The sequence below is a fragment of the Camelus ferus genome, chromosome 5 (genome assembly GCF_009834535.1).
Source record: "Camelus ferus isolate YT-003-E chromosome 5, BCGSAC_Cfer_1.0, whole genome shotgun sequence".
Classification (NCBI taxonomy): domain Eukaryota; kingdom Metazoa; phylum Chordata; class Mammalia; order Artiodactyla; family Camelidae; genus Camelus; species Camelus ferus.
The window spans coordinates 46,620,492-46,646,089 of record NC_045700.1 but is presented as its reverse complement, the minus strand read 5'-3'; the positions used below and the strand labels follow the sequence as shown (position 1 = coordinate 46,646,089).

The following is a 25,598-nucleotide window of genomic DNA, read 5'->3' as shown; positions in this document are numbered from 1 at the left end:
GCTCAAGGTCCACTGGAAGTCAGATCCTCCACTATCTTGGATTGGGTTCTAACCAGTTCTTGTTTCTTCTCTGCAGCTGCCTCCTGAGACTTAGATAAGAGTAACTGGTTTCTAGTCGAGGGAGGAGCAGGGGTATGATCTTGGAGGCAGCAGCCTTGGTAACAAAAAGGAAAGTTGCTTTTAACCGGTATGCTTACAGTCTGGTGGATCCAGTACCCCTCACCCCCCAAAAAATCTCCAAAGATTCTGTTCAGCCATGAAAACTTTATGGGGAGATAAAGGAATAATCTCAGTTAATTGCTGAGATAGTTGGCCAGAGTCATCCCCCAGTGCCTGCAGGCTTCTCCTAATCAACTACTTGAGCCTGCTCTTCTATGACTCAGAGAGGCCTGGGAGACCAGCTTTTCTATAAACAAGAGGCAGGGTATTTTGAGTGGGGAGTGGGAAGCAGCACAAGGTCCTATTCCCTTTCACCACCAACAGTGTAGGAGGGTTCCCTTTTCACCACACCCCCTTCCAGCATTTATTATTAGTAGACTTTTTTCCCCTGATTTTTTTAAAATTGAAGTACAATCAGTTGCAATGTGTCAATTTCTGGTGTATAGCACAATGTCTCAGTCATGCATATACATACATTTATTTGTTTTCATATTCTTTTTCATTAAAGATTATTATAAGATATTGAGCATAGTCCCCTGTGCTATACAGAAGAAACTTTTTTTAAAAATCTATTTTTATATATGGTAGCTAACATTTGTCAATCTCAAAATCCCAAATTTACCCCTTCCTACCCCCTTTCCCTGGTAACCATAAGATTGTTTACTATGTCTGAGAGTCTGTTTCTGTTTTGTAGATGAGTTCATAGTGTCTTTTTTTTCCTTTTTTTCTTAGATTCCACATATGAGTGATATCACATGGTATTTTTCTTTCTCTTTCTGACTTACTTCACTTAGAATGATGATCTCTTGGTCCATCCATGTTGCTGCAAATGGCATTATTTTATTCTTTTTTATGGCTGAGTAGTATTCCATTATACAAATATATCACAACTTCTTTATCCAGTCATCTGTCAATGGACATTTAGGTTGCTTGCATGTCTTGGCTAATGTATATAGTGCTGCTATGAACATTGGGGTGCATGTATCTTTTTGTGTTTGTAGACTTTTTGATGATGGCCAAGTTGAATTTTGTTTTTTAACAATTCTAAGGAAATAATCTAAAATGGGGTCATTGTTTTATATACAAAGATGTTGTTACAGTATTATTTAAAATTAGGAAAAATTAGACATAAGCCCAATGTGTCCATGATGAGGAAATAACTGAGAAAGGACAGTGCCATATAAGCAACAATTAAAATGATGTTTATCAAGTTTTTTTTTATCACATAGGGAAATGATTATACTATAATACTAAATTTTAAAATTTTAAAGGAAATATGAAATTGTACATAAAGACTAGTTTACAATTTATTTGCTTTAATACCAGCAATTAGCCATGTTACCTACCCACACTTCACTAAACTCACAGTAACAGAGATGTTGAGCTGTACCCCACAGGCCTACAATGCCAACTTCAAGACCAGAGAAAGAGCCCAGAGTCAGCAACAGAGACATCAGTGGTTTTACAGCTGGGCGGAGCTCACACATCTGAAGCAAGGTCCTGGCGTGACATCCTACTGTGTTGGGCAGATGGCAGGCAGGATATGGTGGCAGGCTTCACTCCCGGGGACAAGGGGAGGTTAGCAGTAATAGGGGAAGTTGACATCAGGTTGGCTCATTGGTTACCAGGGAAACCAGCAGAGGGGCAAACCTCTCACCACCCCTTTGATAAGAACAGTCACTAGCTGGGGCCTGGCAAGTATGTAGGAAGGTCAGTCCTGTGAGTAGGGTGTAGGTGAAGCAGGCCCTGTCATGCAGGCGGTGTACAGAGAGCCAGAGAACAGCCATCTTGATTGGTCTGACCATGCAAGGGATTTCCTTTGTTGTTTGTCGGTTTTGAAAACAGGAAAACATAAAATCACAGAGGTTAGGGGAGGAAACAAAACAACAACATTGTAGAAGCTGGAAAGAAAGGGTGCAATGGTAACCCTTGAGAAAATGGCCTCCTTAGCAGTGAGGAATGCCAAGAAACAGACCCATTTACAGGGCAAATTTCCCCCAAAGAATCAGGAATTGGCAACATTGTATACCTTTCTGAATAGGGGTGCAGATGAGATACAAAACAGGAGGAGCGATTGAAATTCAGTGTAAGGGGCAGTTGGACCCCTAGGCTGCACCCCTCTGGAACCCCCAAGTGGCTGCCCCTCCCCTGAGACTAGAGCTTTATCCTCTGCAGAGGTTAATATAAAGGGCCTCTGAAGTGAGGGACTCCACCTTGACACTGGTGATTAATAACAGTTCTCATGTTGAAGATCAAGGCCCCCAGCTTCTACCCCAATTTGTCTCCCAAATTTCTGGCCACCAGGGATGAACTCTCATGAAAGGAAAATCAAAACGGAGTTGGTATTGCTAAGAGAGCTCTCTAAAATGGAACTGGGAAGCCATTAAGGATATGTGACTTATGCATGTCTCAGCCTGGATGGAATCTGACCTTTTGACCTGACAAAGTCATCCAGAACACCTGCTAGAAACTCAAAAATAGTTATCAGACCCTTAACCTAAAACAACTCATGACAGTCTATCTACTTATCAGACCCCTACCCTAAAACAATGTGACTCCTTAAATACGAATATTTTCTGACTGGAGTTAAGAGTCAATTACAATTCTCACCAGCCAACTTTTAACAACATCGTGTCTTTTTTTTGTCTTTATAAGCCCCTGAGTCTTTCTCTTCCCCAAAACACTCTTTCGAAGTTTCCTGGATCTCTCTTGAATTGCAATTCTTAAGACCCCAAATAAACTATTCTAACTTGCAGCTTGCTGTATTATTTTTTCAGTTGACACTCTCCCTTTAGGAAAGAGGAAAAGTATCTCCTGGATACTTGTCTAATAAGTCCAAGAGAGGTCTGATCAGGAATTCTTCAAGAAAACCCCTCTTGATCACCTCTACTGGTGCTTTGCAGTTTATGGTGATAATACATTACTGTGTCATGGCATAAATGCGGTAGGTTGTGTCCACAAAATGGAAAAGAAAATATGAGAATATGTCATATATAATACAGGAAAGTATTGTGAAAAATTATTGTGAAACTTTTAAGACACACATACATCCACATACACAAGGTTGTTAATGTGAAATGCATTTCTTACTGTTCCCTTGGTCAAGACATGTAGCAAGCCACTGCTCTAAGGTGAGATCATAGCTAACAAGTTATACTCAAGTGTTCAGAGCTTTTTACCAGCTTGTCTTCTCACTCTAAAAGATGATACTGGAGGAAAGCATGTAATATGAAAGATACAGAAAACAAAGAGAAAAATAGAGCAAAGCGACTTGGCTAAAGCAGAGACTTGGGGGGAAAAGAAAACACTAGGACTCCATTAATATCCTCAGAGAGATGAGAAGATTTTAAATGAGAACAGGCTGCTCTAAAGAGGGAATATTCAGAGCACAACAAAAGGAAAGCTTTCCAAAAGGAAAAAATAGAACTGCAGACATGAAAACCTTACTATGTGTGTTGGAAGATAGATTTGATGCAGCCTTATTCACCTTCATGTCACTTTCTAGTACCACGCTCTGCACAAATCAAATGGTGATGAAAGATTTGTTAAATGACTGATTCACTGAGCTAATGACTACGGCACAGAGAGGTTAAGTGATTTGTCTAAGGTCATGCGCATAATGTGCAGCGCCGTTATTGTAAACCAGGTCACCTGGCTAAAAAGTCTTTCTACCACATCAGAGTAATATAATAAATAGCTAACTATTTTGTTTTGCGTTTTGTTTGCCTTTTGACATGTGGCAGGAAAGAGTAGGCGGAGCTGGTGTGACATTTGAACACTGGTATTTTTATTCTGAGACCTCGTCACTTCAGTCAGGTTGATCTTCTGAGCTGCTCTGTGCCTGTTATGTTTGTGGAGTTACAGGATATTCAAAGGATATTATCAATGACCCTGATCAGGAGACAGCTACTGTCTAGTGAGAAAAGATGGATCTACAGAAACAATTAGACCATTTTAACACCTTATTATTTCACATGCTCTGTATTAAAATCAAGTGATAGAATATAAGTGTCAGACTGTAAGGAGTGTAAGTATTTGGGTTTTTTTGTTTGTTTTGTGTGTGTGTGGCGGGGGGTGGTAATTTAGGTTTATTTATTTATTTTTGGTGGAGTTGCTGGGGAGTGAACCCAGGACCTCTGCACACTAAGCATGCGCTCTACCACTTGAGCTGTACCCTCCCCCCGAGTATAGACATTTTGAGAAAGGAAAATCGAACTCTCTGTCAGCTTGGATACTCAGGGAAGGCCAGAAAGTCACTTGGGAGATGTCACCTACGCTGGGTCTCTCTTCCAGAAGGGAGGCAGTGGGACTCCGGGGCTGTCCCCTGCAAGCCTTCAGCTCAAGCATACTGGCGCTCTGCGGCTCAGTCTCATAGTGGGCCTATTCTCTTTTTTTCACATCAGATGTTTACACATAGTTAAATAGCATCCACACAGACTGTTATTAACTTTAGACATAAAAACTCCTATACTACCCCCAACCTGTCACAGTGAACGATGTGATTGTCAGAGTTCTAGAAGTTTATCAGAATAAAAAATTAGACAAATATATTTCCACATCACATAGCAGCCCATCACAAAATATTTCTGCTGATCTCCATTTTTTTTTTCCTTGAGAGTGGGGAGCAAGGTTATTTTCTTCCAGTTTATGATATGAAATGTCAGGTCTTTCTGGCTCAGGTTTTTCCCTCTCAATTGCCAGATAAAACAACTTATCTTTCCCGCCTAGGAGTAATAATAGTAATTAGGTCAGAGGGCATGTCACTATGGAAGTAAAAATTCAAATGATATCTTTGAAGCACATCCTCTATCTCTTTGGGAGCTAGGTTTGTGGAAAACACAGGCTTAAGAGGCAAAGGTTTGAGCCTCAGCAGTGTCACCTAAACCTGGTAACGGAATCGTCGGTGGTGCTGGGCACAGAGATCCTGGTTTTGCGTGATTGCTCACAGGGAGTGGGGGAGAAGGAGGAACAAAGAATGTCTGAGAAACTTGGTGCCCTTCCATCAGCTCAGCAAGTTTCTAGATAACGCTCAGGAGTAGTTTTCATGTGTCCGCTTGTGGGCTACACTTCTGCTGGTCTTCCTCAGGGACTTCCCCATGCGTGGGGACATCTCCTGGAGGAGGCCTGAGAAAAAGGAGAGGAAGTTGAGGATTAAACAAACGAAACTCAGCATCAAACACATCTGGGATGACTGAAGTTGACTGGGGGCAGAACCAACTAGTTATTACTGTAGTTTATTGGAAACCCCCAAACCAAGTTCTCTGCAGGAGGGGATAATGTTCTGCCACTCAACTTCCAGTAACGTGACTCATGCAGAAATTACTTTAGAGGCTGTCTGTGTACCCTGTTTTCTCTTCACTGACAGTTTTATGCACATTTAATGATTTTTCTGCCAATGGTCATTATTTAAAACAGAATCACTCATGTAGGCCATAGGCCATCCTGATGGACTGATGGAGTTGAAAACGTTCCTAGACTGTATTTCACTTCTATAATGTTGATCACATATTAATAGCTACTTACTGTATGCTGGGCTCTCACCATTCTAAGTGCTTTACCTTATGAAGCAGGAATAAGTACTTTATTATCAGATTATACTGTTGAGGCTGAAACAGCAGTGGGCTTAAGTAACTTGTCACAGTTCAAAAGTGGTGAATTTGAGCTGAGGCAGTCTGATTTGAGAGGCCTCTCTGGCTTGAGCCTTGAGAGTTTCAGAGATACTGAATTTAAAAGATAATGGTTTGTTTTTTTCTTTTAAAAGACTTAGCAGCAGGAGGAGGTATAGCTCAGTGGTAGAGCACATGGTGAGCATGCACGAGGTCCTGGGTTCAATCCCCAGTACCTGCATTTAAAAAATAAAAAGATTTAGAAGTCTTGAGGAATTGTATTTTATCAGTTTAATTAAAGAGTAAGAAAGTCTTTAGGAACACAGGAGGTTCATACATTAGAAGGGTGAGCAGAACAAAAGGTATTCAAAGAGTAACAGTAACATGAGTTGGCAGTCATTATAAGCAGCTAAATTAAATACGGATTTTAAATATCTATATATCCATCCATATGTAAAATGATGTATAAAATAGCATTGTCTTAAGAGCTACATGCGTCTTCATCATTTGAACGCCACAGGAGTGCAAGCCAGCTCCCTTTTACCGGTGAGGCTGTGTAGGAGGGTCTGCCTTTTGGAGACGCTCATACTTGGGCGGTGGTGGAAAGGATAAGGCCCACTTGCTGTTTTGCCTGCAGAGAAGTGTAAGAACGCCTGCCCTGTGTTGAATGCTGACTCTTGCCACGCATTTGGCTTGGAGTCATACTCACTCCTAATAATCACAGCTCTCCTGTGAAGGCGGGATCCTGGTACCCGTTTTATAGACTGGGGATGTGTGTCCAACATGATACAGCTCCTAAGTGATGGATTAAAATTCAGGACTGTCTCAGTCCCAAAGATAAAACCGTCAGCTCATATTTGATGGAACAAGAGCTCAGAGATCCTGTTCAGTAGCAGTAGAATCGATTTGTGCTAAGATTTGTTGGTTACCCCTTGAAATTTCCTGGCTGGAATTAGAGCTATAGACAGCAAACTGGTGTGATTCCTTCAGAGCCCAGTGAGATACAAAAAGACTCGGCCAAGGAGATAGAAATCTCTCTCTAGTAGATTTATCTACAATACTAAAGAATAATATTTACATAAGTAATGATACAAGTAATTTACCCTCATTTTTGAGATATTATACAAATAAGCAAAACAAGGATAAAATGCAGAGCACCTGCTACCTAATCACCCAGAGACAAAGGTAATACTTTATTGTGTATCTTTCCAGACATTGTCTTTACACACACACAAACACATACAGACACACACACAAAGAAGTATTTTTTTTTAAGTTGACTTTTTCAATAATATCAGATTGGAATCTTGGGGATCAATTAAAAAGTTACAAAATTTTATTCAACTTACCAAGCCATCATCATCTTTAGTGTTTAGGAACATCCAAACTTGTACAACCAAGTCTCTGATATACAACCAATAGCCAAAGCCTGACCCCAGTGTTCACAGCAGCACTATTTACAATAGCCAAGACATGGAAACAACCTAAATGTCCATTGACCGCTAACTGGATAAAGAAGTTGTGATATGTGCATGTGTGTATACACACACACACACACACACACACACAATGGAATACTACTCAGCCATAAAAAAGAATAAAATAATGCCATTTGCAGCCACATGGATGGACCTGGAGATCATCATTCTAAGTGAAGTAAGCCAGAAAGAGAGAAAAATACCACATGGTATCACCTATATGTGGAATCTAAAAAAAGAAAAAGACACAAATGAACTTATTTACAAAACAGAAACAGACCCACAGACATAGAAAACAAACTTATGGTTACCAAGGGAGAAAAAGAGTGGGAAGGGATAAATTGGGAGTCTGAGATTTGCAGATACTAACTACTATATATAAAATAGATAAACAACAAGTTTATAGTGTATAACCAAGGAACTATATTCAATATCTTGTAGTAACCTATAATGGAAAGATTATGAAAAGGAATTTATGTATGTATATGTATGACTGAAACATTATGCTGTACACCAGTAATTGATACATTGTGAACTGACTATACTTCAATAAAATAAACAAATTAATTAATTAAATAAAATAGCCAAGGCCTGGAGGCAATAGGTATATTTTGGGGGGAAGCTGATGAGATTATAAAATTTTAAGGAATTTAAAAATTGGTCATCTACTAACACAGATTCCTTAAAGCAATACAAAAACAAAACAAGGAAAAGGGCTGGGGAGAATGGTTTAAAACAAAGAAAATTAACAAAAGACTTAAACACATGTAACGGAGCAGGATCCTGTCCTTCCTGGGACAGACCCCTCCCCCATCTCCTCTGCTGTAGCTCCTCTCTGAAGTGCCCAGATAATAGTACTTGATGCACGCTTCCTGAGTTGTTTTACAGATGCTAAACCTCAACCAAGTGGAAGAAATTAACTTGATGATCATGAGCACATAACCCCCAGACCTACTAGAGCCTAAGTATTGATGATGTTAACGTCTGTTACCTCACCATCAACCAATCAGCATTGTGCACGAGCTGATCAGGGACCCTGGGACGCCCCTCCCTCACCTGGCCTTTAAAAATGCTTTGCTGAAACCGGTGGGAGAGTTTGAAGTTTTCTCCTTGCTTAACCCTGCAACAAACACTGCACTTTGCTTCACCACACCCCAGTCTCAGTAGATTGGTTTTACTGCACGTGGGCGAGCAGGCCCAAGTTTGGTTCTGTAACAGTTTCGGTGAGCCAGCCTAGGAGTCTGTGACCACAGCGGGTTAGCCTGGCCAGGAGCAGCCACTTCCCCGAGTCCCAGCAGCTGCTGGAGCTCATTTTGCTCTGGGGAACTCGGAGGACTCTCCCTGACAGGCACCAGCAGCTGGCATGAGGCTTTTTGGGGCAGAGAAACGTCCTGAGCTACGGTCCACGTTCGGTGTCACTTGAGGGTGAGTCAATCCAGCTCTGCAGGCTGGGAATTCTCTCTGCTCGTCCTGGCTCACCCCGTCACGGGAAGCAAGCTCCAGACTCAGCAACTGTCTGCAGGCTGACTAGGACATCACCAGCCCTTCTTACCCCTTTGCGTATAAAACTGCTTCTGTCAGTAAACCATTCTGCACTGGGGTTGGTCAGGGGCCCATCCCTGAGGTCTGGCCTATTGGAGTAAACTTGTTCAACGGTCTCCACACATGAATGAACAGGGACCCCTGGGGTGGGAGGTCCAGCATTGGAGTAGCTGGGTTCTGGACTTGGCCGACCTTAAGAGTTACACCTGGGGTGTCAAGTAGGCGGGCTTGGTATTTAAGCAATTGTCCACCCATCAGCCACTGGCTTCTAGGACTCCTTGTACCTGGTGAGAAGTGAGGACTTCCAGTGACTGTCCCAGGATGAGCTTATTGGCCTCTTCCACTAGCAGAGCAGTGGGGGCCACTGCCCTAAGTCATCCTGGCCATCCGGTAGCCACCTGATCGAGTTGTTTTGATAAATAAGCTGTTGGTCTAGGGAGGACCCTGAGGTTTTGACTGAGGACACCCAGAGCTACCCCTTGTCTCTCAGCTATATAGGGATAAAGAGTTACTCTAAATTCGGGAGACCTAACGCAGGGGTGGTCCCTGATTTCTGTTTTACAGCTAAGAACACCTGTTGACAGTTCATCCCAGTTGAGGGGTTCAGGGTCACCTCCTTTTAGGGCCTCATAGGGAGGCTTTGCTATGAGCCCAAATCCAGGCATCCAGATTGTGCAAAATCCTGCCATCCCTAGAAGGGCCTCAGCTGCCTCTTTGTCTCGGGGGCTGAAGGGTTATAACAGCCTCCTCCAGGTCCCAGGCTGGAGTTCTTGGCCAAGGGCTGAGCACATATCCCAGGTATTTAACCTGTTGAATGGAAATCTGGGTCTTGTGAAGACAGAAAAAAACTAATTTTTTTTCTTAAGTCATCTTGTCTAAATGTATCCCAATTAGTTACTATGTATCCTAACAGGGCATCTTGCGGGGTGCTTACTGTCACCACCATTTGGGGTTATGATGTCACGATGAGACAGGGGTCTGACGGATCCTGGCCCAATAGTCGTTAACTGCCCTAGTGCTCTCCCAGTGGACCTGGTGTCCCAGAAAGGTAAGAAGGGACTGTGCAGCTGGGGACTTCAGTGGCTGGACCCCCTCAACAGGGAGTTTCAGAATTCAGCTCTGACGGCAGTTAAAGAGATGGCATAATTGGGCCATTCTTCCTCTTGGATTCGCCCGCTCCCAGTTCTTGGGCGTGTACTATCTTTCACTGTTTTTTCACTTCACTAATAAAAATCTTGTTTATATCACACTTTTTGTCTCTCGTCAAAAAAAAAAAAAAAAAAAAAAAGAGAGAGAGAGAGAGAGATGGCATAATTGGCCCGATTCGTGATGGCCCCTGACTCCAGGGCAGGGAATTCAGCAGAAGACGCGTTTGAGTAGAGGAAACTGGACCTGTGGCCATCCAGCCTCACCAAAGGGTTTGTTTGGCAAAGGCAGCAGTGAGATCCCTGTGGGAACCCAAAGTCGGCCTGTGCGGTGAGCCTGAGGAGGCCCCCTTAGTTAAGGAAAGGAGCAAGAAACAGCAGCAGGAAAAGCAACCAGAGTGCCAAGGCCTAAACATTCCGAGAGGGAGGGAAGACGCCTAGGCCCTGAACTGGCCAAGTGCATAATCTTTACCGTCCTTCAAAAGAAGAAAAGAAGCAGATAGAGGTGGAAGGCTGGGCTGGAGCACCACCAGGCGATGCGGTAATAGTAATACAAGGGAAAAGTTCCCTTTAGGATGGGACCCTCATGTTTAGCATAACAGCGTTGGATCAAACATCCAATGGGGCAAAAATCAGCTGTGGACTCAGGTAACAGTAGGTCTTGACCTGAGGGGAGGCTAAAGAGGGACACCCTGTATGGCCATGAAACAGGAAATACCCGACCTGTGGGGTAAGGTCTGCAAGGGGTCTCAAGGACCAGTAGACAGCCTAAGAGGTTAGGAGGGATTGAGAGGAGGAGGAGGAGGGGAAAATCCAGGGTGATGGATCTTGTGACTCTCAACTAGGTTAGGAAATACGTCTGCCACCCCTGCCAGGGAAGTGCCTGCCTGCGACTTCTGCTCAGGAGTGCAGTGAGGCCAGGAGCCCCGAGAAGCCCTCAGGGGAGGGCCAGGCAGCAAGTCTGGTGGAAGACTCCTTAGTCCCCCTATTTGGGCTTCCTAATGCAGTTCCAGGTCCTGAGACTGGACTGAGGCTGGGAACAAATAGGGAGGAGGAATTGGACTCGAGAAGCCACAGAAGAGAAACTCACTCTAAGTCACCAATTATGTGCCATGGTCTTGATTTGGAAGTCCAGGTGGTGGTCTCGCGTATTTTCTTGGATCCAAAGAGATAATATAAAAGGTGGGAAAGGAGAAGGTGACAGCCAGCGGAGAAAAGCCTCGGGCTTGGCAGGCTCCTTCAGGGCCAGAGAGCTGGCCTCGGCCAGATCCTGTGGGCAGCCTCAGCCACCAAAGTCTACTTGGTCTTCATGGCTTGGGTCAAGTCTCAGCCACCCTCCATCTACCCTCCATGGAGGAGGGGAGCCATAGCCATAGTGGATGGAGGGAAATGTCACGTCCTGGGACTTGCAGAAGTCCTTAGGATGGACCACTAAGTGAGGATCCTTGGTCTCAAATGCAGGAAAGAATTCAAGAGCCAACCAAAGAAAAGTGAAAGCAAGTTTACTTAGATACACACTCCATAGGCAGAATGTGGACCATCTCAGAAAATGAGAGCAGCCCAGGGCATGGGGTCCCTGGTTTTGTTGGACTAAGTCATTTCATATGTTAATGAGAAGGAAGAATATTCTTACTAATTCAGGGAAGGGTGGGGATCTCCCAGGAATTGGGCCACTGCCCATTTTTTGGCCTTTTATGGTCTGCCTTGGAACTGTCGTGACATAACGGGGAGTGATTTTTAGAGTGAAAGTATAATGAGCTACAGGTCAAGGACTGGGCTAGTCTCAAAGCCTCCTTGGTTTTAGCTGGTTCCAGCCAGTTTTCATTGCATCCCTACGGCTACGCCCCTTCCTCACTTATCTAGTGGTTGTGCCTGCTGCTTTCCCTCCTGCCTCAAGATGTTAGCAGAAAACAGCAGATGTGTAGTGGCCAATAGCTCCTGTTATGCCTATGTTAATACCACATCAGAAGTTAAAATCTGATGAAAGTAGACAACTGGCGACCTGGCTACAAGTCTCCCCCAAAGTGCCAGATCCAGACTCGTTTTCAGGCTTATTCTCTTGAATTCCTCAGGGGATGGGATCTATTTTTGTCTGTTAAAGTTCCAGTTGTCACTCCTCCAACTACTTCTAATTGGGGCTGTTGGCTCCAAAAGGGTGGACTAGAGGACTGAGATCTTGAGCATAAAAGACTCAGATCTAAGACTTGGAACTCAGGAGTATTTCCAGCTTGGTGTCCATTCCCCACACTGAGGCAGGACTACACCCCACGTCAGCAGGAAATAGCCAGAGTGATTGTCACGCCGTTCCCTGAAAGATTTGGGGAAGGTTGGAACGGGACTGGGGATCAAAACAGTCCCCCAAAACTAAGTTTCTCTGCTGAGCTTATGATTAACCTGTGTATCCAAAATGTTAGCCCCTTTCTTGCCTTAACACTTGTTCTCAAGATTGAGGAATATCAAAGAAAAAGGGGAAACTCTAATGAATAGGACCCTATTGGCCTTCCCAGGACAGACGCCTCCCCCATATCCTCTGCTGTAGCTCCTCTCCTAGATAATAGTACCGGATGCACGTTTCCTGAGTGTTTCACAGATGCTAAAACCCCCACCAAGGGAAGACATTAACTACTTGTTGATCATGAGCACTTAGCTCCCAGACCTAGTGGAGCCTAAGGGTTCATCAGGATTGATTGACACCTACCCTGTTACTTCACCACCAACCAACCAGAATTGTGCACGATACAGTTTGTTTGGCCTCACTGTGCATTGGGCACATGAACTGCGTTCGGTAACACAAGTACATATGCAATGACCTGGGAGGTAGCTAGAGTATACTTTTACTGTGTCTATCTCAGGCCTGGGCAATTTGAGTTTTAAGACAGAGTAAAATACTAATAACAATAGTAAGAACTGTAATCTGTTGAGCCCATAGCTGGAACCAGCGTGAACTGAGTACTTTACACATTTGCCCTTTTATCTCTTAAATATACTTATCTCATTCTTATTGTGGAGTCATTTAGTGAAATAAGGGTTAAGCACACTGCTTTCCAAGGTGATGTAGGGAAGGTAAAATAATTTTCCCTCTACTCTTCTGGGTTCTGGGCCAAGACCCTGCCTCCTCATAATAAAGACAGATGAACAGGAGGAAAATAAAACAATTTTAATTACATAAGTTTGTACTTCAGCCTAAGATAGGAGATTCAAAAGGCAGCCAGATGATTGAGACTTTAGTGCCATCCCGATCTAGGGGAGATAGGGTCTGGGGCTTCAGAGGGGGAACCAATACAGAGGGAGGTGAGGAATGTTTGGTAAACAAAGAGGTATGTTTGGTAAACAAAGTTTGCTCACCACTTCAGGGAAGTCCCTCAGGTGAAAAAGTTAGCTGGTAATTGCTGGTAAGGGCCCCCTTTCTAATGCAAATTTCCTTTATAAGTGTAGATTTCCCTTTGCCAAAGGGTAACTGCTACTGTCTTCAGAGATTCTTTTGCATCTGCAGTTTCTGAAAAGTAATCAACTCAAAATAATTCTTATACCAAAGAGGCATATTTTAGGGTGGCACATTGGGCTACCTTTTGGTAAGGAAAAGAAAAAATATCCCTAGCATGACCTCTTTAAGAAAAAAATCAGAGCTCTTTATTTTGTTTGGTTTTGTCTTTGCATTTCTACTTACTTTGGTAAATGAGTGGTGGATCTAACAACCAGCTGGGCTTTGGTGGGCTGCCCCTTACCTCCAACCCAGCTTCACTTTGGGAAATTTACAGATTTGCCCAGTATTAAAAGTCAAATCCTAGAAGTACTAAAAGTGATGGAATTTATTTTCACTCCCTTGCCTGTTAATGGTAATGTTTTGGTTTTCAAAAAAGAGAGTATGTATCAATAACCATTGCTTTATTTTTTTATGTTTTTGTGTTCTTAATCATTTGTTTTTACAGTTTTAATGTTTTTTTAAATTATTTTTTATGGGAGGAGGTAATTAGGTTTACTTATTTATTTTTTAATGGAGGTACTGGGAATTGAACCCAGGACTTCCAGCATGCTAGGCGTGGGCTCTACTACTGAGCTATACCCTCCCTGTTTTTTAAACTAGAATCAATGGAAAGTCACTTTTTAATCTTGATACAACATCAATGCTAGGGAGATGCAGAACATATATGTTTTGGATGTGCCTAGATTTTTTTTAGTAAAATCATTTGTTAACAAAATCTGAGATACCCATCCCTTATAGCAGAATGATTGGCAGTGGAGGTTGGGAATAGCTACCTCCTGAGAAATTCTTTTAAGATATGCATAAAATTAAAGAGGGAAATTTTTTGGTTCTTATAAATTGTGTGCTTTTCTCCTGTTTATCTGTCATTGGTTTAATTTTGAGACCCAGCCAGTGACCCTAAGAGGGTCAAGGAAAGCTGTTTCCTCCCCCTATAACATTCATTCTTTCTGTTCTGTAGCTATGACAGCCACCAGTCTTGCAGTGACTGTTGTGAATGGGGCCACAGTGATCTGAATTAAAGATTAAACTATGTTCTACTGCATTCCAATTTGGACAGCACTCTAAATTTTTCTAGATTTTTAGGGAAATCTTTTCACCTCTGTAGAACAGAGATAAGGATGTTCAATGGTGCCGCCAACTCTGAGGCCAGCATTTGTCGCTTGGCTGTAAAGCATTACATAAAGGAAGGACATTGTTACATTTGGTACTTTTCCTGTCTGTGTTTGAGAAACCTGTCTGTGTAAAAATGATGGCTGGAGAGGAGAAGAGGAAGGGTGTTTTCTTTCAAGGAATCCAGCTAAGGAAGGCAGCTCACTGCAGAACACTCTAAAATACAAAGGTTTCCACGCGCATGTAAGTTGTTTTTTATGGAGGACCAAATCACAGTGCTATCCCAAGCAAAAGGAGCTGTCTCTCCTTAAGGACAACAAAAAGCTCTCGAGATAATGACTAGACAAGTGTTATTAATTCATGATTCCCATAATAGACACAATAGCCAGATTCAGGTCGAAATCGCCACCCTTCAGGAACACTTAGCAGACATTCATGGTGAAAAGCTGCCCAGCTAAAGAAACTTCTACAAGACAAAGACAAGGGGAAGAAAAACTGGTAAATGAAACAAAACAAGACAATTCAAGATTTGAGGGGTCTAATTAAACAGTGAACACGATAATGTTTATAAAACACTGGGCCCTAGTAAGCTATAGTTAAACTGTAGTAATAATTATTGCTACTACAGGAGAGAGAAAAAAAGGCAGGAAAAAGGAGTTGGGAAATAATATGGAGGTTCCTCAAAAAGTTAATAGAGCTACCGTATAACCTAGCAACTCAGATTCTGGGTATATACCCAAAGCAAATGGAAACATGCTATTGAAGAGAGATATGCATTTTCATTTTAGTACAGCCTTATTCTCATAGCAAAGATAAGGAAATAACCTAAATGTTCATCAGCAGATGGATAAAGAAGATACACACACATGGAATATTATTCAACCATGAGAAAGGCAATCCTGCCATTTGCAATAACATGAATGGAACCTGAGGACGTTATGCTAAGTGAGATAAGTCAGACGGAGAAAGGCAAATGCTGTATGATATCCCTTGTACATGGATTCTAAAAAAGCCAAACTCATAAAAACAAAATAAAATAGTACATAGAGGCTGGGGGATGGAATGATAATGTTAAGAGGATAAACTTGTAACAAGTAGTAAATAAGTCCCACGGACCTAATGCACAGTACAGTGACTATAGACAGCAACATTCTGTTATAATCATCAAACTTACTGAGAGACTAGATCTCAATTATTCCAACTACTAAAGAGAAATGAAAATTGTGATATGATAAATGTTAATTATTACAATAGTAATCATATAACATATAAATGTTATCAAATCAACATGTTGTACACCTTACAGTTATATGTCAAATATTTCAATTAAAAAAAGTTACAGGTGATCCAGTTACGCCAGAACTGTCAAGCGTCTCAGGGTGCAATAGGAACGAAGACAGGTATAGAAAGCTGGTCTTGGCTCTGTCTCCATCCTTGCTGTGGTCTCGAGCACTTGGGTTCAAGGACAGTTAACTGGGCATCTAAGTTCCACACACTCAGAAAGAACAAGTCAGTTCCTGTCTTAAGCTGCTCACAGGTTTCTTTATATTTCAGGGCCTTATGCCTATCTGAAAATTAGTAGGGTTGACTTAAATCAGTGTTCCTCAAACTTGAGCAATGTATGGTATCCTTTTAAAGGAAAAGAGTTACTAAATTTTGTCAGTATTACTAAATTATTTTGGTTATGTGTTACTTAAAAGTAAGCATCACCACCCCAAAAAAACCTAAACCCCTTACCTTATAGTTGTCATTCAACTAACTATACAATCCAAACAAACTTAAAAACTAAATATAAACAAAATTAAACTTGAGAATATTTATTTAGGTATGAAGAACTTTTTTTTGTTTTGCTTCTTCATTCATAGTTTCATTTTTATTTATTTTATTGAAGTATGGTCTGTTTACAATGTGTCAATTTCTGGTGTACAGCATGTTTTAGTCATACATATAAATACACATATTCCTTTTCGTATTCTTTTGTTATAGGTTACAACAAGATATTGAATATAGTTTCCTGTGTTACACAGTACAAACTTGTTATTTATCTATTTTACATATAGTAGTTAGTATCTGCAAATCTCAACTCCCAATTTATCCCTTTCCCCCCCTTTTCCCCCCTGGTAACCATAAGTCTGTTTTCTATGTCTGTGAGTCTGTTTCTGTTTTGTAAATAAGTTCATTTGTATCTTTTTTTTTTTTTTTAAGGTTCCACATATGAGTGATATCATGTGGTATTTTTCTTTCTCTTTCTGGCTTCACTTAGAATGATGATCTCCAGGTCCATCCGTATGGCTGCAAATGGCATTATTTTATTCTTTTTTATGGCTGAGTAGTATTCCATTGTATATATAGACCACAACTTCTTTATCCAGTCATCTGTCGATGGACATTTAGGTTGTTTCTTGAACATTTAGTTAGATATGAAGACTGTGTTTTGAAGTAAAGTTTATTTCCATCATGAGTACAGTGCCCTCACCTACACAATTCTATCACCATTTTCCTCTGTTCAAACTACTGAGAAACCAAACCACTGAATGCAGTGAGTTTTGGCATAAATGCAGTTCATGTGTATTGTTAAGTTTTCCTCTTTTATCATTAGGTCACCGAAGTTATGTTTATGATCTAATTTAGCACAAACAAAAACAGACAAACACTGACATTGTATGGCAGTACATAGGTTTGAGGTGGCCATATAGGTGGTCCAAAATATGCTCATTTTTGTTAATTATTATTGGAATATAAACAGAAAAAAATTTCTTAAAGAACGTGTGACCTTTAGAATACATCCTACCTCAGTTTGAGGAACACTTAGGGACACTAAGTCATCCTTAAGTCCTTCCTAGCTCTCAAATTCTACGAACTCTATTCCTACACTTAAGAAGTTTGTCCTTGATGTTAGTCATAGTAGGTGCTTAATTAAATACTGATTGAAATTGATTACACTTTGGTACATAAAGTTGTCCAATCTATGAAATAAAATACTTTCTAAAACGTTTCCCTAAGCAATAAGAACACTAGGAACATCTTTTGTTCTAATATTTGGTCTTTGACTCTGGTTCCTGACATCAAGCTTCTAAATCCCGCCACCCATTCTCCAAAGGGGAGAGGGGCTGGAAAAGGAGTTAATAATTGATTATGTCTATGTGATGAAGCCTCCATAAAAATCCCCAAAGTGTGGAGTTTGGAGAACTTCTGCGTTGGTGAACACATGGAGGTGTTAGGAGGTGGGTGGTACTCCTGGAAAAGGCATGGAAGCTCTGAGCCCCTTCCCACACACTGTGCCCTATGCATCTTTTCTGTCTGGATGGTCATCTGTATCCTTTATCATATCTTTTTGTAATTAACTGGTAAACAATAAGTAGACTGTTTTCCTGAGCTCTGTGAGTCACTCTAGCAAATTAATTGAACCCAAGGAGGGGACCATGGGAACCTCTGATTTGTAGCCTCTTTGTCAGAAGCACAGGTGACAACCTGGACTTGTGTTTGGTGTTCAAAGTTGAGGGGTGTGCATTGCAGTCTTGTGGGACTGAGCCCTTAATCTGGAGATCTGGTGCTATCTGCAGGTAGATATGTCAGAATCGAGTCAAATTGCAGGGTATCCTTGCTGGTGTGGCAGAATTGCTTAGTGTAGGGAGCAGACCCCACACATCTGGCATCAGAAGTGTTACAAGTGTGATACTAATGTGAGACTAAAGGAGAAACACAGGAGTGGTGTGGCTTTCCTACTCACAGTCTAATCTTGTTTAAAAAGCAAATTTTTTGTCTGTGTAATTTTCTCGGTACAGTTCTTATAAATGCCACATAAAATACTTATTAAATTCAGCAGATTTGCCCTTTTTTTTTTAATGGAAATACTGGCGATTGAACACAGGACTTTGTGCATGCTAGGCATTCACTACCACTGAGCTATACCCTTGCCGTGGTAAACTTATTTGAATACGCCCTTCTAGCAAACAGTGTAGATGAGACATTAGAGGATAAAAATGTGCTGGAAAAGTATGCCTGTACCCTGTTTTAAGAGAGATGATGGCAGCTGCAAGCCCTCGAAGCCCACATGACCATGCTTTCCATCACATGCTGTCCTTACCCTCCTCTCTTCATAGGTCACAGGACCAGGGAGGGTACCTGCCCATTCGGGGGTCTGCTGAGCATCCTGGGCCTTCTCTGTTCTGTGTCAAAAATTTGAGCTGGGCCAAATCGATTCTCTCTCTTTTGGGACTTGGAGACAAGGACTGTGGAAGGAATTTAATAGTTAAAAGTGGGAGTTGCAGCTGAAACCTCATGAAATAGCATGAGGGATGGAAAGCTCTGTGGAAGCAGGCTCGTATGTGGGAGAGCAGCGATCAGATGTTGGTGACACGGAACGCAGCTGCCGTTTGGGGGTAGCTGAGTCAATGATGGTGGAGCCTGTGGGACAAGGATCCCACAACCCCACCCAGGCCCTTGGGGCCACCTTGAATTCTGAGCAGCCCTCCAGCACCAGTCTTTGTGGGGTCCTTCCCTGTCACAGTGCCACTTCTTGAATTACTTTGGTCAAATTGCTAACTTCGATGCTTCAGTTTTCTCAACTGTAGAATGGAGATAATAATAGAATCTACCTCGAAGGTTGAGAAGATTAAAAGATGGAAGGGCTTAGAACTGGGCTTAGCACGTTGTGATCTGTCAATAAATGTTAACTCTAATCATAATTATTCCATGATATGTTTTACATTACAATAAATGTGTGTTTGAACTAGCTAGAATGGGACTCTGATTCTTAAGTGAAAACTCAGTCAAACAAGCAGGTGCTGTTGTTACCCTCTGAGTCTCCTTGGAACTTCATCTGTGTTGGTAAGAAGTCAGGGATTTGTGAAAATTAACCATCTAGCATCGGCTCTCTCATTTTCAGTAAACTCATTTTATTCTTTGATCAGATATGATAGTGATTTGCTGTAATGGGTCAAATTTAAGGAAAGGTCATTATTGAGTGTGTTACATTGAACAATGGAACTAGTAATTTTTAAGACTTTTTTTGTTTTAGACAAAGACAAATAGTTGGGTAAGCTAAGTCCTGAGAATTTCAAGTTCAGAGCCATGAGTGCCTCAAGCAAGGATGAAATGCACACAGTCAGAGGAAGGGGTGGTGTGCAGAAGGAGCCAAAGAACAGAGGAAGAATTTTTCCTGTCTCACAAAATAAAAGATTTCTTTATTTCCATTTTATGTTTCACTGTCTTTTCAAGTTTCTAGTTTAGTCTGTAGGGAAGTGATTTCCCCCTACTTCTGAGACGTTTCTGAATTGACAATGGAAATCAGAGAGAACGCTGGGCCAGTACACAGCACACGGTGATCCCAGCAAACATTTTCCTGACCAAACTGAGCATTAAAATGTATAGACAACTTTATTAGATGTACTTACTCCTTAAAACAAATGTTTTCTCTAAACCACCTCAGAAATCCAGAGGAAACCCACACAAGCCTGATGAAAGAAGGAGGAAATGTAATTGCCTGAATGTTTTGTTTTTAGAAGCGTTTAGTCACACCTACTAATCCACAATGACTCTCCCCATCTCTATGGAGATCTAAGAGGTTCAAATGTACCAGAATAAAATAATTGTTAACTTACAGTTGCCCAACCTCACAAACACCAATTTCACATGTGATGAAACATTTCACAAAGGATGGCTTCCATGAGAACAGGGGAGGGGAGAGCCTAGGCTGGGGCCTTGAGCGCTGCCTTTGCCTGTAACCGGCTGAGCGACTGGGCGGACTCCACTCTTACAGGCTTTGGTTTATTCATCTGTAAGATGAGGGCTTAGAACATCAGCAGATGGTCTTCAAGATGCCTTCCTGCTCTAACACTCAATTGAAGTATGCTCAGGTTCAAATCTTAGATTGTGGGAAAAATATAAAACAAGCAGAAAAGCCAAAGCTCCGGAGGGAGGACGTCATTTTACAGTTAGGGAGTACAGAGATTTTAACGGTGTCTGTGGTAGTCAGCCTGCCGGATGGCCCTGTGGTTCTCACCCCCATATGGAATAGGGCTGACCTGTGCAAATAACAGGATGTTACAGGAAGTGACTGGGTATAACCTAGGCTGGGTCATAAAAGTCACCCTGGCTTTCTCCTTACCCTCTGGGATTTCTCTGTCTGGGGGAATCCAGCCACTACATCATGAAGATACTTAAGCAAATGGAAAGACCCACATGAGGAGCAAATGAGACCCCCTGCCAACAACCAGCTCCATGTGAGAGAACCATCTTGGAAGCAGACTCTCCAGCCCCAGTCAAGCCTTCAGGTGGATGCGGCTCCAGTGAACATCTTGACTGACACTTCATCAGAAACCCAAGCCAGAACCCAGCCAGCTACATCATTCCTGAATTCCTGAACTAGGTGAGAATAACAAATGTTTATTCTTATTTTAAGCCACTAAGTTTGGGAGCGATTTGTTACACGGCAGCACATAGCTGTTAGAATGTCTAGAAGAAGAACAATTGTTTTTGTAGTATTTCTATAACACGCACTGGTTACTCACCTTCATTCCTTCTTCACTCATCAGAAAAATTTATCGAGAAACTATTCTGTGCCAGACACTGTACCAGGTAGTAGAAATTCAGGGAAAAGTTTTCCTTATCTTCAAGAAGCTCATACTCTGGAAAGCTGGGAGTGAGGTGGATGGTAGCAAATCATAAATGCTTATAACGGATGCCACTTTGATATCCCTGCTTTAATATTACCTTTTCTGTCTCTGCCAGCGTTTTGAGTACATAAACTTTGTTGTGACTTAAGTGGCCAAAGAGAATGCTCATCAGTTACTGCTGCATGATTGTTTTTGGTTTTACTAAGAATGATCAATACCATCAGCTCCCCCTTTAAATGCTAATGAGTGCTTTAACATAGCAGATGCAGGCATACAGTACCCTGCAAATGAAAATTAGGCACAAAATTAAATCGCTTACACACAGTAAAGGAGCCAGTGTGGACATCTTGAGCCCCAACCAGCTGACAAATCTTGAATTGTCCCTGGACTGTGGTTAAGCCTCCCCCAGTCAGTCAGAATAGCAGCATCTGGCATCAGGAGTGTGCCTGGTGCCTGCGGGTACAAGAAAGAAAAACTGCCAGGTCAGACTTTCAGTAGAACTTTATGTACTTTTAGAAGCAGTCATAGCAGGACTGTAGAGGGGACTAGGATTAGGAACAATTGGTATTCCTTAAAAAAAAAAAACAAACCAAACTTTGTGTTTCTGGAAAGGAAAACCATGTAGTGAGATTCTATAAACGTCTAAGAGCACAATATGTGTGAATTTCTTGAATATACATAATATATTTCTATTCTTTTCATTTCTGTGATAAGCATTTATTGAGGTCCTGTGTTTACAGTGCCATATTAGGTATGCATAATGGAAAATGAGCACGGATCACTGTGATACCAGAGGCTACTTCTTGGGAAAAACAGCATGGCCTTTCCCTTGGGGGAGTTGGCACACCCAGAATCTGCTCTCATTGATAAGCCCCTAAATTTAATCAGTGTCTCAGAGTTGTTTTCAGGTGCCAGCTCACATTGGCAAAGCTCACAAGAGACTGATGTATAAAATCAGAATGGCAATTATTTCAACACTGGAAATTTCACTCTAACATGTATTGGAGACTCCTGTTAAGATCACTTAATGAACATGGGATTAGAACAAGAATTTAGATGATTTGATGGCTTGTTAGCCTGATTAATAAGATAATTAATGCATTCATTCAGCAGACAGATTGAGTACCAACTATGTTTTGGAGATACACTGATAATCAAGACAGGCTCAGTCCCTGCCTTCATAGAGCTGACAGTCTAGTGAGGAATACAGACAAGCATGTTTTGGGGCAACCTTAACAAAGGAGGATACATGTGATTAACCAAATGGTTCTATGTGGACCCATGGGGAAAGGCCTGACCCAGGCCAGGGGATCAGGGAGGGTTTCCTGGAGGTAGTGAGAGCTGGAGGTAGCAGGGAGCTGAAGGATGGCATAGCCAGGCAATGCAGGGGAAGCTGGATGGAGGGAGTAAAAGTTTTGAAGACAAGAGAAAACATGAAGCAATTCATCTTGATTGCTGGGGGGAGAGGCAAACAGTGACGCAGAAAAGGTAGGCAGGAGCCAGATCATACGGCTGTCTCCACAAGTTTATAATTCCCTAGCTGAGCAGACTCTCACATCAGTTTGGGAGGGGCTCTGCTGGACAGTACTGTCCTGCTCACTGATCTCCACGAGTGATGGGCAGATGGTGCCCTGTGTGAAGGCCCATGTGGACAGTACAGCTAACCTTTTCCTCTGTGGATCACCTTATTTCAGATTCCAAGTCTGATCACCTTATTTCAGATTCCAAGTCCCCAAACCCACCCCTTAACCCTTCCACCGCCTCTAGAAGACTCATGCTCTCTTTGGATTGCTTCATGCCTCCGGTCTGATTTATAAACGTTTTTCAGGCCTGGGAGGCATGGCAGTGTTTGGGGGCCATTCCACTGATGAATTCTTGGAGGTTAGTTATATTTCCCTCTGGTCAAGTTCTTGGGCAGCACTGCAGTGTTCTCACCAAGCACTTCAGGGGAGTGGGAACGCCAGGGTTAAGTAGGGGCAAGGGAGTAGGTGAAAAAGGCCTCCAAGAGGAGCCCAGAACAGGTAAAGTGGCTGGAACTGTGGAGGGAGGGCTTCGGGAAGCAGGATGCCAGCTGGAACCTTGAGGGCTGGACGAGATTCATCTAGATGGTGGGAAGGAATATCTTTGGGAGAACTGAATAAATGGAACATGGGTTATGGAGAGTAAATCAAATCTGAATGAACTATGGGGTCACGAGTCTTCTTCATTCTTTAACTGTCTTGATTTGCTCATGCATTACTTGGCCAGCCAGTCAGTCAAAGGGGAAGGGCAATTGGGTGAGAAGTCATGGGTGCCTGCTACGCTAAAGCCTGGATGATTTGACCGTGGATCTGGCATTTTTGCCCACCTCTGCAATCTCATCAACCAGTTCCAGTAGCAGCAAATAGGCTGAGCTGGGTCCAGGTTTTATGCTCTGACTTCCCCAGGCCATCCTGGCTTAACTGCAGCTTCTCAAATCCAGGGACGGCAGGAGATTTTATAAGCCTCTTAACTGTAGTGCCTCAGATTTAAAACTTCAATGATGTTGCATCCTGAACACGTTGGCACAAGCAAATTATGGCATCTTGTAACTGAGCTGCTTCTGAGAGCCAGAGTTTCAGAAGCATGCCGTATCTGTACCAGCATGCTGAGGTGAAATGATAGGTTATAGAGAAGATACTTAGAAGGCTTATAAAATATTTGGTATTTCCAAACTGGAACAGTTGCAGTTAAGTCAGAGTGCTCTGAGCTATGTCCAGGATATTTTGAACCTATGACATTTTGACTCTTTTTTGATGGATAAAATACTGTAATCAGAACTATATAACTACTGAGAAATGTTTTTATCAAGAAAGAATGTCATTATATCAACTTAATTCCCTGACATTCTATCTAACATAATAAAATCATTTCCCATTTTTCTATTAAGTTTTTTTTTTGTACTGATTTATCCCCCCCATGGGATCAGTTCTTTCCAATGTAAATTTTACAATGAAGACTTTATACACCAATTTTTCTGTTGTTCATACCAAATTTTACCAGTTGCCATTTGTGCTGCTGTGAGTCTTCTTTTGTGGCTATTGTTTCTTAATCCAATTATCCCAGGTCAGATTTTACTGTTCTAAATTTTACTGTGGATACTTTTAAACACTGCAGTTTGATTTTTATTATTTTTATGAACTATACTCTTGACTTGGTTGAAAACAATCTCCAGGTTATATTCATTTCTAAAGTATCCTTGATAAATAATCTCCTGTTCTCCTTTACATATTTGGGACTATTCAGTTATTCAGGTTAGTTCTATAGAATTGCTGCTCATCTAGTGACTGTGCAAAGAGGAAAACATCCTGCTTCATCTGGGCCATGCCTGGAGTAACGACTGCCTCTTTGGTAGCAATCGGTATAGATTTAGCTGTTCCAGATTTGACTGGAAGCCTGCTGATGGTCTACCCTATCCGCACACTTAGAGGTACCCAACTCAAGATATACTTTCTTAATTTGTTTCTACCATAATTTTTTTCTCTTAAATATCCGTGGTGGGTTATTTGTTTGTGTTTTTTGTTTGTTTGTTTTGGCATTATCTCAGCCTCTCGCAACTGATTTAACTTGATAGAAAAAAAAAATCCTGTTAATCCTTGCTCTGTCCTTGACTTACATTCATCTTTCAGCCTGGTAAGCAATTTTTGAATAAGCATCAAAAAAAAAAAAAAAAAGATAACATCTTATCTTTTTTAATATAACTCTTATATTATTTCTTTATAGACAAGAAGCAGACTCTAGATGTTCTTATTTTTGTTTTGACTGGGAGCATTGATGTGACAAGTGTTTTTTCATGAGATATTATAAAGTGGTCAGTTTTGTGCACTGTTGCAATAACCTCTTTGTGAGCAGCTACGACACTGGCTAGGAATGAGGTCATTAAGTCATTTTACTACCAACTTGCATTCTCTAATCGCTAGCCCAGGAAAGCAAGAAGAGGGGAAACAGCATGAGATGAGCCATCATTGGCACAACACCTTTTAAACTAGAGTCTTAAATAATTCCCTAGAATGCATATTTTGTTTAATAATGAAAGCCATACTTTGTGTTCCCATCAGAGTGACTCAGTTATGACTCTGCTTAGCTACTTATCCAAAAATTCTAATCAGAGAAAATATTTTGTTGCTTATTTGGAAGCAGCATGCTATTAAGATAGCATACTTTGTATTAGCCCACTTTTTAAAAAATTTAACCATGAACAAAGGACAAAGCGGAAAAAAAAATTGAAAACGGACTATGGTTGATATAAGCTTTGTGAGAATGGATCACAGTGGAGCTTAAAACCTTAGAAGCTGGTTATCCATGGCAGAAAAGAGGACCTCGCTGTCTGATGTCACCATTTCCCATCTCTTCTGCTTGTAAATGCAGATGGCAGACAATAAGAGTTATACAGTTGAGTGGTTGGATTGACGTTTGGGTCACAGTTTCTTTTGCAAGTA

General features: G+C 41.6%; 1 long non-coding RNA gene across 1 annotated transcript in view; it reads left to right on the top strand.

The window, feature by feature from the left end:
- LOC116663667 overlaps positions 1 to 20,942 on the top strand; it is a 40,259-nt gene extending 19,317 nt beyond the window's left edge. Inside the window, exon 3 of the long non-coding RNA XR_004319941.1 lies at positions 20,666 to 20,942. This is a non-coding gene — a long non-coding RNA (uncharacterized LOC116663667). The remainder of the gene's footprint in view (positions 1 to 20,665) is intronic.
- The last annotated feature ends 4,656 nt before the right edge of the window (positions 20,943 to 25,598 follow it).